The sequence below is a fragment of the Protopterus annectens genome, chromosome 14.part0 (genome assembly GCF_019279795.1).
Source record: "Protopterus annectens isolate FY-2018-M chromosome 14.part0, PAN1.0, whole genome shotgun sequence".
NCBI lineage: Eukaryota > Metazoa > Chordata > Ceratodontiformes > Protopteridae > Protopterus > Protopterus annectens.
Genome location: NC_056748.1, coordinates 926,246,737 through 926,260,925, shown reverse-complemented (window position 1 = coordinate 926,260,925; position 14,189 = coordinate 926,246,737).

The window sequence follows — 14,189 nt, the reverse complement described above, 5'->3', positions numbered from 1 at the left end:
AAGAAAGGCAGTTCCTGGCCTGTCGTCTCTTTTGTTACATTCTGAAGAGGAGACTAAGTCTGGAGATCAAACACCCTTCTAAAGACATTCCCTGTTCTTTAAAAGACAAGTCACAGTCCTAAGCCATGAGAATAGCCCGCGGATTGCAGATGAGCAATATTAGACACAGAGAGAGAAAGAGACACACACATACGCGAGCACACAAAATGCATTGTATTTATAACTTGGTCTGCCAACAGCTTGTACAAGTTGTTGTATGCCTTAAAATTAATATTAAGCTTAACTGTACATCATTTAAAAATATTGACAAACATTTTGCTTTACAAACTGTCTGCCACCCCAGTTTTACCCCTGCTCTTTAAATTGTTAAACCACTGGCACTATGTTGCCTAAAATGTGTGGCAATACAGTTAAGTTACATAATGTGCAGGGGATTACCACATCTCAACCCCCTGCACTACAAACCAGTGGACAAATCTGTTAAATGGATTGGAATGCGGCATCCTTCTTACATTCTATAACATCAGTAGATTACCATACGTTCATACACGTACACGGATTATGCAACCATTTACTAAGGAACTGAAAATATGAAATAAAAATGTCTGTGCACCAAATGGCAATAATTATACATGTTCATTCTCTTCCACTCTAAGTTGTACAAGTCAGGCTGTATGATATAAACATTTCTAGATTACCATAATTTTAATGACTTCCGTGAAAAAAGTTAAATGACTGACTTTTACTTATAAAAATAGAAAACATTACTATCACTATATAAAGTGGCACTAGCAGTTATGTACATTGATATGCAAGTACCAGTTAATCACTGCCATTTAGTACATAAATCATTTTTAAACTTAACACTTTTTCTAGGACTATATAAAAAAGTGTAAACAATGGTAGGCATGTATTCACTGCCAGAAAGCCAGAGACTGGCAGGGTTGCTGCCATGGATCCAAGACTTTACCATTGTAAACTGTTGTCACCTTGTGACACATTAAGGGAATACACTGTTACTTGGGTTGCATACTATGAGAAGCAAATCAAACGGAGATTACAGTCAAGTCTAAAACTGGAAAATTATCAGAAGCACATCATAATCTTGCCTGTGAGGTCCAGCTTGTGGCCAAAAAAGGGTCCTTGCCCAACTGTATTTACCTGGTTAAAAATGTAAAAGAAATAAATAAATTCACACTGACACATTTGTTGTGTACCTGACTGGGAACACGGATCCTGAAGAATGAAAGAAATAAAAACAAAGCTACTTACTGTTAAGCTAGGATTACTTTTCCCTCCATTTTAAGCTAGAACAGGCAAATAGGATGTATCAGCATTGCAAACCCTTTCTTGGTGACTTCTTGCACAATTTTGTCACAGTTTTCTAGCAAATCTAGCTACATCTTGCCAATATATTACTTGTATACTTCTGCATGTCCACTGTTGGTATCATCATACAAAGACTAATCTCCAAGAGCTCAGAATAAACTTGTAAACAGACTGGCCTGTCTAAGAAAAAAAACACACTGGTGACTCTAGCAATTACGTTGCCATAGCTGAGCTCTGGCACAGATTGAGACATCCAATAGAAGAAAATCCAAAAGGTCACCCTCATACCGCTTAGAGCGAAAAATCTGCACAAAGGCACAAATGAGGGGGGAGACAAAGGGCCAAAAATAGGGACAATTTTTAAATATTGCTCTTACAAAATTAGAACATTGATAGAGTAACATGTTTTGCATTAACAGAAATGTTTTGATAGGTATGCCGTCTGAAACTGAAATGTCATTGTTTTCTGACTTCAGTCCTCAATGATTTGCCTGAAAACAATTTTACAAACAGACCAAAAACATGAGGCAAAAATCTGTACAGTCACGCTCAATCGCAGTGGATTGCAGCTTGTTTATTTTTCTCTACCGCATGTAGGTTTTTACCCATTTCGGTATTTACATTTGTTACTTTTCCATAGTCTTTTCAATGCTCATTACTTCATTTCCTTTAACATAGAGTTCATTAGCAGTTTGATGCCATCAGTTGTGTTAATACAACTGACTTGAGGGCAAAGCTACACAAATTTGAGAACACATTCTCAAATTTGAGTTTTATTGTGATCAACCACTTTGTATACCTTGCTTCCTAATGTTTTCAGTAACGTTCACTAGTTTCTGTTTAATTGGCCTCCACTGAAAACTTCTACTGAAAATTCCCGGTAAACAAATATTTTTGTCTGTTACAGGTTACAGTACTAAACAATAAGACAATTTATTATCTATTAACTTTGTTTTGTGTGGTGTTAAAACCTCTTATACTCTAATGCCAGCTAGAAGAAAAAGTTTGCATACAGATTACAAAAAATAAACCACTGGCATGCATTGCAGCTGTTTACAAATGACTCAGTACAACTTTAAATGGTTTACAATACTATTTAATAAAAGTTTAAATGTGGACTGCTAAAAAGATGCACCTCTTATCATATGTCTGTGTTTGTAATGAACTTAAAAAAGTTATTACATATACAGATTTTAATTGACTTTCTCAGTCAAGTACAGTATGGTAATTCACAGCCTGTCAGTACTCTTATACACTAAAAACAATAATTTTGTTTAATTCTAATGTTGAATCTCATAAAAAGAAAGCAGACAGTGGTGCCAACAAAGCACTTCAACCACTAATCACACAATTGAATTCGGGAGCGTATAAACAGAAACATCAAAAGCCATAGGCGTAATAACCAGCATCGTAGCTCTGGAGGATTACTGACAATTGAATTGATTGACAGTATAAAAACATATTTCTTTAAAACTATCCAGAGAGTAGTAGCTCAGACGATTCAGAGTCCGGTTTTCTTTTCACTACGATTCCACCTACCTGTACCAAGTTAAGGCAATGGCGATAATAAAACAGCAATATCATGGACTACTTTCTCTCTGCCAGGTTTTCTATTCAGATTTTGAAATCAGACCTCCAAAAGTCATTATCTGTAGGTTTGTAATTTATACAATGGAATAATGTTTCTCATTATCAGTGTACACTGTAGGTTTGTAAGCTATAGAATGGAATAATGTTCCTCGTTATCAGTGTACTCTGTAGGTTTGTAAGATATAGAATGGAATAATGTTCCTCATTATCAGTGTACTCTGTAGGTTTGTAAGCTAAAGAGTGGAATAATATTCCTTGTTATCAGTGTACTCTGTAGGTTTGTAAGCTATAGAATGGAATAATGTTTCTCATTATCAGTGTACTCTGTAGGTTTGTAAGCTATAGAATGGAATAATGTTCCTCATTATCAGTGTACTCTGTAGGTTTGTAAGTTATAGAATGGAATAATGTTCCTCATTATCAGTGTACTCTGTAGGTTTGTAAGCTATAGAATGGAATAATGTTCCTCATTATCAGTGTACTCTGTAGGTTTGTAAGCTATAGAGTGGAATAATGTTCCTTGTTATCAGTGTACTCTGTAGGTTTGTAAGCTATAGAATGGAATAATGTTTCTCATTATCAGTGTACTCTGTAGGTTTGTAAGCTATAGAATGGAATAATGTTCCTCGTTATCAGTGTACTCTGTAGGTTTGTAAGCTATAGACTGGAATAATGTTCCTCAGTGTACTCTGCAGGTTTGTAAGCTATAGAATGGAATAATGTTTCTCATTATCAGTGTACTCCGTAGGTTTGTAAGCTATAGAATAGAATAATGTTTTTCATTATCAGTGTACTCTGTAGGTTTGTAAGATATAAAATGGAATAATGTTCCTCGTTATCAGTGTACTCTGTAGGTTTGTAAGCTATTGAATGGAATAATGTTCCATGTTATCAGTGTACTCTGTAGGTTTGTAAGCTATAGAATGGAATAATGTTCCTCATTATCAGTGTACTCTGTAGGTTTGTAAGCTATAGAATGGAATAATGTTCCTCATTATCAGTGTACTCTGTAGGTTTGTAAGTTATAAAATGGAATAATGTTCCTCATTATCAGTGTACTCTGTAGGTTTGTAAGCTATAGAATGGAATAATGTTCCTCGTTATCAGTGTACTCTGTAGGTTTGTAAGCTATAGAATGGAATAATGTTCCTCGTTATCAGTGTTCTCTGTAGGTTTGTAAGCTATAGAATGGAATAATGTTCCTCGTTATCAGTGTACTCTGTAGGTTTGTAAACTATAGAATGGAATAGTGTTTATCATTATGAGTGTACTCTGTAGGTTTGTAAGCTATAGAATGGAATAATGTTCCTCATTATCAGTGTACTCTGTACGTTTGTAAGCTATAGAATGGAATAATGTTTCTCATTATCAGTGTACTCTGTAGGTTTGTAAGCTGTAGAATGGAATAATGCTCCTCTTATCTTTGTACTCTGTAGGATTGTAAGCTACAGAATGGAATAATGTTCCTCGTTATCAGTGTACTCTGTAGGTTTGTAAGTTATAGAATGGAATAATGTTTCTCATTATCAGTGTACTCTGTAGGTTTGTAAGCTATAGAATGGAATAATATTCCTTGTTATCAGTGTACTCTGTAGGTTTGTAAGCTATAGAATGGAATAATGTTCCTCGTTATCAGTGTACTCTGTAGGTTTCTAAGCTATAGAATGGAATAATGTTCCTCATCAGTGTACTCTGTAGGTTTGTAAGCTATAGAATGGAATAATGTTTCTGATTATCAGTGTACTCTGTAGGTTTGTAAGCTATAGAATGGAATAATGTTTCTCATTGTCAGTGTTCTCTGTAGGTTTGTAAGCTGTAGAATGGAATAATGTCCCTGGTTATCAGTGTACTCTGTAGGTTTGTAAGCTATAGAATGGAATAATGTCCCTCATTATCAGTGTACTCTGTAGGTTTGTAACCTATAGAATGGAATAATGTTTCTCATTATCAGTGTACTCTGTAGGTTTGTAAGCTGTAGAATGGAATAATGCTCCTCTTATCAGTGTACTCTGTAGGTTTGTAAGCTATAGAATGGAATAATGTTCCTCATCAGTGTACTCTGTAGGTTTGGAAGCTATAGAATGGAATAATGTTCCTCGTTATTAGTGTACACTGTAGGTTTGTAAGTTACAGAATGGAATAATGTTCCTCATTGTCAGTGTACTTTGTAGGCTTGTAGCCTATAGAATGGAATAATGTTTCTCATTATCAGTGTACTCTGTAGGTTTGTAAGTTACAGAATGGAATAATGTTCCTCATTATCAGTGTACTCTGTAAGTTTTTAAGCTATAGAATGGAATAATGTTCCTCATTATCAGTGTACTCTGTAAGTTTTTAAGCTATAGAATGGAATAATGTTCCTCATTATCAATGTACTCTGTAGGTTTGTAAGCTATAGAATGGAATAATGTTTCTCAGTATCAGTGTACTCTGTAGGTTAGTAACCTATAGAATGGAATAATGTTCCTCATTATCAATGTACTCTGTAGGTTTAAAAGCTATAGAATGGAATAATGTTTCTCACTGTCAGTGTTCTCTGTAGGTTTGTAAGCTATAGAATGGAATAATGTTCCTCATTATTCGTGTACTCTGTAGGTTTGTAAGCTATAGAATGGAATATTGTTCCTCGTTATCAATGTACTCTGTAGGTTTGTAAGTTATAGAATGGAATAAAGTTCCTCGTTATCAGCGTACTCTGTAGGATGGTAAGCTATGGAATGGAATAACGTCCCTCGCTATCAGTGTACTCTGTAGGTTTGTAAGCTATAGACTGGAACAATGTTCCTCATCAGTGTACTCTGTAGGTTTGTAAGCTATAGACTGGAACAATGTTCCTCATCAGTGTACTCTTTAAGATTGTAAGCTATAGAATGAAATAATGTTCCTTGTTAGCAGTGTACTCTGTAGGTTTGTAAGCTATAGAATGGAATAATGTTCCTCATTATCAGTGTACTCTGTAGGTTTTTAAGATGTAGAATGGAATAATGTTTCTCATTATCAGTGTACTCTGTAGGTTTGTAATCTATAGAATGGAATAATGTTTCTCATTATCAGTGTACTCTGTAGGTTTGTAAGCAATAGAATGGAATAATGTTTCTGATTATCAGTGTACTCTGTAGGTTTGTAAGCTATAGAATGGAATAATGTTCCTTGTTATCAGTGTACTCTGTAGGTTTGTAAGCTATAGAATGGAATAATGTTCCTCATTATCAGTGTACTCTGTAGGTTTGTAAGATGTAGAATGGAATAATGTTTCTCATTATCAGTGTACTCTGTAGGTTTGTAATCTATAGAATGGAATAATGTTTCTCATTATCAGTGTACTCTGTAGGTTTGTAAGCAATAGAATGGAACAATGTTCCTCATTATCAGTGTACTCTGTAGGTTTGTAAGCTATAGAATGGAATAATGTTCCTCATCAGTGTAATCTGTAGGTTTGCAAGCTATAGAATGAAATAATGATTCTCATTGTCAGTGTACTCTGTAGGTTTGTAAGCTATAGAATGGAATAATGTTCCTCAATATCAGTGTACTTTGTAGGCTTGTAGGGTATAGAATGGAATAATGTTTCTCATTATCAGTGTACTCTGTAGGTTTGTAAGCTATAGAATGTAATAATGTTCCTCATTAACAGTGTACTCTGTAGGTTTGTAAGCTATAGAATGGAATAATGTTCCTCATTATCAGTGTACTCTGTAGGTTTGTAAGCTATAGAATGGAATAATGTTTCTCATTGTCAGTGTTCTCTGTAGGTTTGTAAGCTATAGAATGGAATAATGTTCCTCGTTATCAGTGTACTCTGTAGGTTTGTAAGTTATAGAATGGAATAATGTTCCTCATTATCAGTGTACTCTGTAGGTTTTTAAGCTATAGAATGGAATAATGTTCCTCTTTTTCAGTGTAATCTGTAGGTTTGTAAGCTACAGAATGGAATAATGTTTCTCATTATCAGTGTACTCTGTAGGTTTGTAAGCAATAGAATGGAATAATGTTCCTTGTTATATATGTAGTCTGTAGGTTTGTAATCTATAGAATGGAATAATGTTTCTCATTATCAGTGTACTTTGTAGGTTTGTAAGTTATAGAATGGAATAATGTTCCTCATTATCAGTGTACTCTGTAGGTTTGTAAGCTATAGAATGGAATAATGTTCCTCGTTATCAGTGTACTCTGTAGGTTTGTAAGTTATAGAATGGAATAATGTTTCTCATTATCAGTGTACTCTGTAGGTTTGTAAGCTATAGAATGGAATAATGTTCCTCATTATAAGTGTACTCTGTAGGATTGTAAGCTATAGAATGGAATAATGTTCCTCGTTATCAGTGTACTCTGTAGGTTTGTAACCTGTAGAATGGAATAATGTTTCTCATTATCAGTGTACTCTGTAGGTCTGTAAGATATAGAATGGAATAATGTTTCTGATTATCAGTGTACTCTGTAGGTTTGTAAGCTATAGAATGGAATAATGTTCCTCATTATAAGTGTACTCTGTAGGTTTGTAAGCTATAGAATGGAATAATGTTCCTCGTTATCAGTGTACTCTGTAGGTTTGTAACCTGTAGAATGGAATAATGTTTCTCATTATCAGTGTACTCTGTAGGTCTGTAAGATATAGAATGGAATAATGTTTCTGATGATCAGTGTACTCTGTTGGTTTGTAAGCTATAGAATGGAATAATGTTCCTCATTATAAGTGTACTCTGTAGGATTGTAAGCTATAGAATGGAATAATGTTCCTCGTTATCAGTGTACTCTAGGTTTGTAAGTTATAGAATGGAATAATGTTTCTCATTATCAGTGTACTCTGTAGGTTTATAAGCTATAGAATGGAATAATGTTCCTCGTTATCAGTGTACTCTGTAGGTTTGTAAGATATAGAATGGAATAATGTACTCGTTATCAGTGTACTCTGTAGGTTTGTAAGCTGTAGAATGGAATAATGTTTCTCATTATCAGTGTACTGTGTAGGTCTGTAAGCCATAGAATGGAATAATGTTCCTCATTATCAGTGTTCTCTGTAGGTTTGTAAGCTATAGAATGGAATAATGTTTCTCATTATCAGTGTACTCTGTAGGTTTGTAAGCTATAGAATGGAATAATGTTCCTCATTATCAGTGTACTCTGTAAGTTTGTAAGCTATAGAATGGCATAATGTTCTCGTTATCAGTGTACTCTGTAGGTTTGTAAGCTATAGAGTGGAATAATGTTCCTCGTTATCAGTGTACTCTGTAGGTTTGTAAGCTATAGAATGGAATAATATTCCTCATTATCAGTGTACTCTGTAGGTTTGTAAGCTATAGAATGCAATAATGTTCCTCGTTATCAGTGTACTTTATAGGTTTGTAAGCTATAGAATGGAATAATGTTTCTGATTATCAGTGTACTCTGTAGGTTTGTAATCTATAGAATGGAATAATATTCTTCGTTATCAGTGTACTCTGTAGGTTTGTAAGCTATAGAGTGGAATAATGTTCCTTGTTATCAGTGTACTCTGTAGGTTTGTAAGCTATAGAATGGAATAATATTTCTCATTATCAGTGTACTCTGTAGGTTTGTAAGCTATAGAATGCAATAATGTTCCTCGTTATCAGTGTACTCTGTAGGTTTGTAAGCTTTAGAATGGAATAATATTCCTCATTATCAGTGTACTCTGGAGGCTTGTAAGCTATAGAATGGAATAATGTTCCTCGTTATCAGTGTACTCTGTAGCTTTGTAAGCTATAGAATGGAATAATGTTTCTCATTATCAGTGTACTCTGTACGTTTGAAAGCTATAGAATGGAATAATATTCCTCATCAGTGTACTCTGTAGGCTTGTAAGCTATAGAATGGAATAATGTTCCTCGTTATCAGTGTACTCTCTAGGTTTGTAAGCTATAGAATGGAATAATGTTCCTTGTTATCAGTGTACTCTAGGTTTGTAAGTTATAGAATGGAATAATGTTCCTCATTATCAGTGTATTCTGTAGATTTGTAAGCTATAGAATGGAATAATGTTTGTAAGCTATAGAATGGAATAACGTTTCTCATTATCAGTGTACTCTGTAGGTTTGTAAGCTATAGAATGGAATAATGTTCCTCATTATCTGTGTAATCTGTAGGATTATAAGCTATGGAATGGAATAATGTTCCTCCTTATCAGTGTACTCTTTAGGTTTGTAAGCTATAGAATGGAATAATGTTCCTCGTTATCAGTGTACTCTGTAGGTTTGTAAGCTATTGAGTGGAATAATGTTCCTCGTTATCAGTGTACTCTGTAGGTTTGTAAGCTATAGAATGGAATAATGTTCCTCGTTATCAGTGTACTCTGTAGGTTTCTAAACTATAGAGTGGAATAATGTTCCTCGTTATCAGTGTACTCTGTAGGTTTGTAAGCTATAGAATGGAATAATTTTCCTCATTATCAGTGTACTCTGTAGGTTTGTAAGCTATAGAATGCAATAATGTTCCTCGTTATCAGTGTACTGTGTAGGTTTGTAAGCTATAGAATGGAATAATGTTTCTGATTATCAGTGTACTCTGTAGGTTTGTAAGCCATGGAATGGAATAGTGTTTCTAATTATCAGTGTACTCTGGAGGTTTGTAAGCTATAGAATGGAATAATGTTCCTCTTTATCAGTGTACTCTGTAGGTTTGTAAGCTATAGAATGGAATAATGTTTCTCATTATCAGTGTACTCTGTACATTTGAAAGCTATAGAATGGAATAATGTTCCTCATCAGTGTACTCTGGAAGCTTGTAAGCTATAGAATGGAATAATGTTCCTCATTATCAGTGTACTCTGCAGGTTTGTAAGCTATAGAATGGAATAATGTTCCTCCTTATCAGTGTACTCTGTAGGTTTGTAATAGAATAATGTTTCTCATTATCAGTGTACTCTGTAGGTTTTTAAGCTATAGAATGGAATAATGTTCCTCATCAGTGTACTCTGTAGGTTTGTAAGCTATAGAATGGAATAATGTTTCTCATTATCAGTGTACTCTGTAGGTTTGTAAGCAATATAATGGAATAATGTTCCTCGTTTTCCGTGTACCCTGTAGGTTTGTAAGCTATAGAATGGAATAATGTTCCTCATTATCAGTGTACTCTGTAGGTTTGTAAGATATAGAATGGAATAATGTTTCTGATTATCAGTGTACTCTGTAGGTTTGTAAGCTATAGAATGGAATAATGTTCCTCATTATCAGTGTACTCTGTAGGTTTGTAAGGTATAGAATGGAATAATGTTCCTCGTTATCCGTGTACTCTTTAGGTTTGTAAGCTATAGAATGGAATAATGTTTCTCATTATCAGTGTACTCTGTAGGTTTGTTTGTAAGCTATTGAATGGAATAATGTTCCTCGTTATCAGTGTACTCTGAAGATTTGTAAGCTATAGAATGGAATAATGCCCCTCATTATCAGTGTACCCTGTAGGTTTGCAAGCTGTAGAATGGAATAATGTTCCTCATTATCAGTGTACTCTGTAGGTTTGTAAGCTATAGAATGGAATATTGTTCCTTGTTATCAGTGTACTCTCTAGGTCTATAAGCTATAGAATGGAATAATGTTCCTCATTATCAGTGTACTCTGTCAGTTTGTAAGCTATAGAATGGAATAATTTTCCTCGTTATCAGAGTACTCTGTAGGTTTGGAAGCTATAGAATGAAATAATGTTCATCATTATCAGTGTACTCCGTAGGTGTGTAAGCTATAGAATGGAATAATGTTCCTTGTTATCAGTGTACTCTGTAGGTTTGTAAGCTATAGAATGGAATAATGTTCCTCATTATCAGTGTACTCTGTAGGTTTGTAAGCTATAGAATGGAATAATGTTCCTCATTATCAGTGTACTCTGCAGTTTTTTAAGCTATAGAATGGAATAATGTTCCCCATTATCAGTGTACTCTGTAGGTTTGTAAGCTATAGAATGGAATAATGTTCCTCATTATCAGTGTACTCTGTAGGTTTGTAAGCTATAGAATGGAATAATGTTCCTCGTTATCAGTGTACTCTGTAGGTTTGTAAGCTATAGAATGGAATAATGTTCCTCATTATCAGTGTACTCTGTAGGTTTGTAAGCTATAGAATGGAATAATGTTCCTCATTATCAGTGTACTCTGTAGGTTTGTAAGCTATAGAATGGAATAATGTTCCTCATTATCAGTGTACTCTGTAGGTTTGTAAGCTATAGAATGGAATAATGTTCCTCATTATCAGTGTACTCTGTAGGTTTGTAAGCTATAGAATGGAATAATGTTCCTCATTATCAGTGTACTCTGTAGGTTTGTAAGCTATAGAATGGAATAATGTGCCTCATTATCAGTGTAATCTGTAGGTTTGTAAGCTATAGAAAGGAATAATTTTCCTCTTTTTCAGTGTACTCTATAGGTTTGTAAGCTATGGAATGGAATAATGTTCCTTGTTATCAGTGTACTCTGTAGGTTTGTAAGCTATAGAATGGAATAATGTTCCTCATTATCAGTGTACTCTGTAGGTTTGTAAGCTATAGAATGGAATAATGTTCCTCATTATCAGTGTACTCTGTAGGTTTGTAAGCTATAGAATGGAATAATGTTCCTCATTATCAGTGTACTCTGTAGGTTTGTAAGCTATAGAATGGAATAATGTTCCTCATTATCAGTGTACTCTGTAGGTTTGTAAGCTATAGAATGGAATAATGTTCCTCATTATCAGTGTACTCTGTAGGTTTGTAAGCTATAGAATGGAATAATGTTCCTCATTATCAGTGTACTCTGTAGGTTTGTAAGCTATAGAATGGAATAATGTTCCTCATTATCAGTGTACTCTGTAGGTTTGTAAGCTATAGAATGGAATAATGTTCCTTATCAGTGTACTCTGTAGGTTTGTAAGCTATAGAATGGAATAATGTTTCTCATTATCAGTGTACTCTGTAGGTTTGTAAGCTATAGAATGGAATAATGTTCCTCATTATCAGTGTACTCTGTAGGTTTGTAAGCTATAGAATGGAATAATGTTCCTCATTATCAGTGTACTCTGTAGGTTTGTAAGCTATAGAATGGAATAATGTTCCTCCTTATCAGTGTACTCTGTAGGTTTGTAAGCTATAGAATGGAATAATGTTTCTCATTATCAGTGTACTCTGTAGGTTTGTAAGCTATAGAATGGAATAATGTTCCTCATCAGTGTACTCTGTAGGTTTGTAAACTATAGAATGGAATAATGTTTCTCATTATCAGTGTACTCTGTAGGTTTGTAAGCTATAGAATGGAATAATGTTCCTCATTATCAGTGTACTCTGTAGGTTTGTAAGCTATAGAATGGAATAATGTTCCTCATTATCAGTGTACTCTGTAGGTTTGTAAGCTATAGAATGGAATAATGTTCCTCGTTATCAGTGTACTCTGTAGGTTTGTAAGCTATAGAATGGAATAATGTTTCTCATTATCAGTGTACTCTGTAGGTTTGTAAGCTATAGAATGGAATAATGTTCCTCATCAGTGTACTCTGTAGGTTTGTAAGCTATAGAATGGAATAATGTTCCTCATTATCAGTGTACTCTGTAGGTTTGTAAGCTATAGAATGGAATAATGTTCCTCATTATCAGTGTACTCTGTAGGTTTGTAAGCTATAGAATGGAATAATGTTCCTCGTTATCAGTGTACTCTGTAGGTTTGTAAGCTATAGAATGGAATAATGTTTCTCATTATCAGTGTACTCTGTAGGTTTGTTTGTAAGCTATAGAATGGAATAATGTTCCTCATTATCAGTGTACTCTGTAGGTTTGTAAGCTATAGAATGGAATAATGTTCCTCATTATCAGTGTACTCTGTAGGTTTGTAAGCTATAGAATGGAATAATGTTCCTCATTATCAGTGTACTCTGTAGGTTTGTAAGCTATAGAATGGAATAATGTTCCTCATTATCAGTGTACTCTGTAGGTTTGTAAGCTATAGAATGGAATAATGTTCCTCATTATCAGTGTACTCTGTAGGTTTGTAAGCTATAGAATGGAATAATGTTCCTCATTATCAGTGTACTCTGTAGGTTTGTAAGCTATAGAATGGAATAATGTTTCTCATTATCAGTGTACTCTGTAGGTTTGTAAGCTATAGAATGGAATAATGTTCCTCATTATCAGTGTACTCTGTAGGTTTGTAAGCTATAGAATGGAATAATGTTCCTCATTATCAGTGTACTCTGTAGGTTTGTAAGCTATAGAATGGAATAATGTTCCTCATTATCAGTGTACTCTGTAGGTTTGTAAGCTATAGAATGGAATAATGTTCCTCATTATCAGTGTACTCTGTAGGTTTGTAAGCTATAGAATGGAATAATGTTCCTCATTATCAGTGTACTCTGTAGGTTTGTAAGCTATAGAATGGAATAATGTTCCTCATTATCAGTGTACTCTGTAGGTTTGTAAGCTATAGAATGGAATAATGTTTCTCATTATCAGTGTACTCTGTAGGTTTGTAAGCTATAGAATGGAATAATGTTCCTCATTATCAGTGTACTCTGTAGGTTTGTAAGCTATAGAATGGAATAATGTTCCTCATTATCAGTGTACTCTGTAGGTTTGTAAGCTATAGAATGGAATAATGTTCCTCATTATCAGTGTACTCTGTAGGTTTGTAAGCTATAGAATGGAATAATGTTCCTCATTATCAGTGTACTCTGTAGGTTTGTAAGCTATAGAATGGAATAATGTTCCTCATTATCAGTGTACTCTGTAGGTTTGTAAGCTATAGAATGGAATAATGTTCCTCATTATCAGTGTACTCTGTAGGTTTGTAAGCTATAGAATGGAATAATGTTCCTCGTTATCAGTGTACTCTGTAGGTTTGTAAGCTATAGAATGGAATAATGTTCCTCATTATCAGTGTACTCTGTAGGTTTGTAAGCTATAGAATGGAATAATGTTCCTCATTATCAGTGTACTCTGTAGGTTTGTAAGCTATAGAATGGAATAATGTTCCTCATTATCAGTGTACTCTGTAGGTTTGTAAGCTATAGAATGGAATAATGTTTCTCATTATCAGTGTACTCTGTAGGTTTGTAAGCTATAGAATGGAATAATGTTCCTCATTATCAGTGTACTCTGTAGGTTTGTAAGCTATAGAATGGAATAATGTTCCTCATTATCAGTGTACTCTGTAGGTTTGAAAGATATAGAATAGAATAATGTTCCTCATTATATGATTGTTTTTGTAACTTGAAGGTAAGTTATTATAGTTCTCTTATTTTGAAACTTAGTGGAATAATTTTTAAGTTCTCTTATTTTGAAACTTAGTGGTAAGTTTTTATATG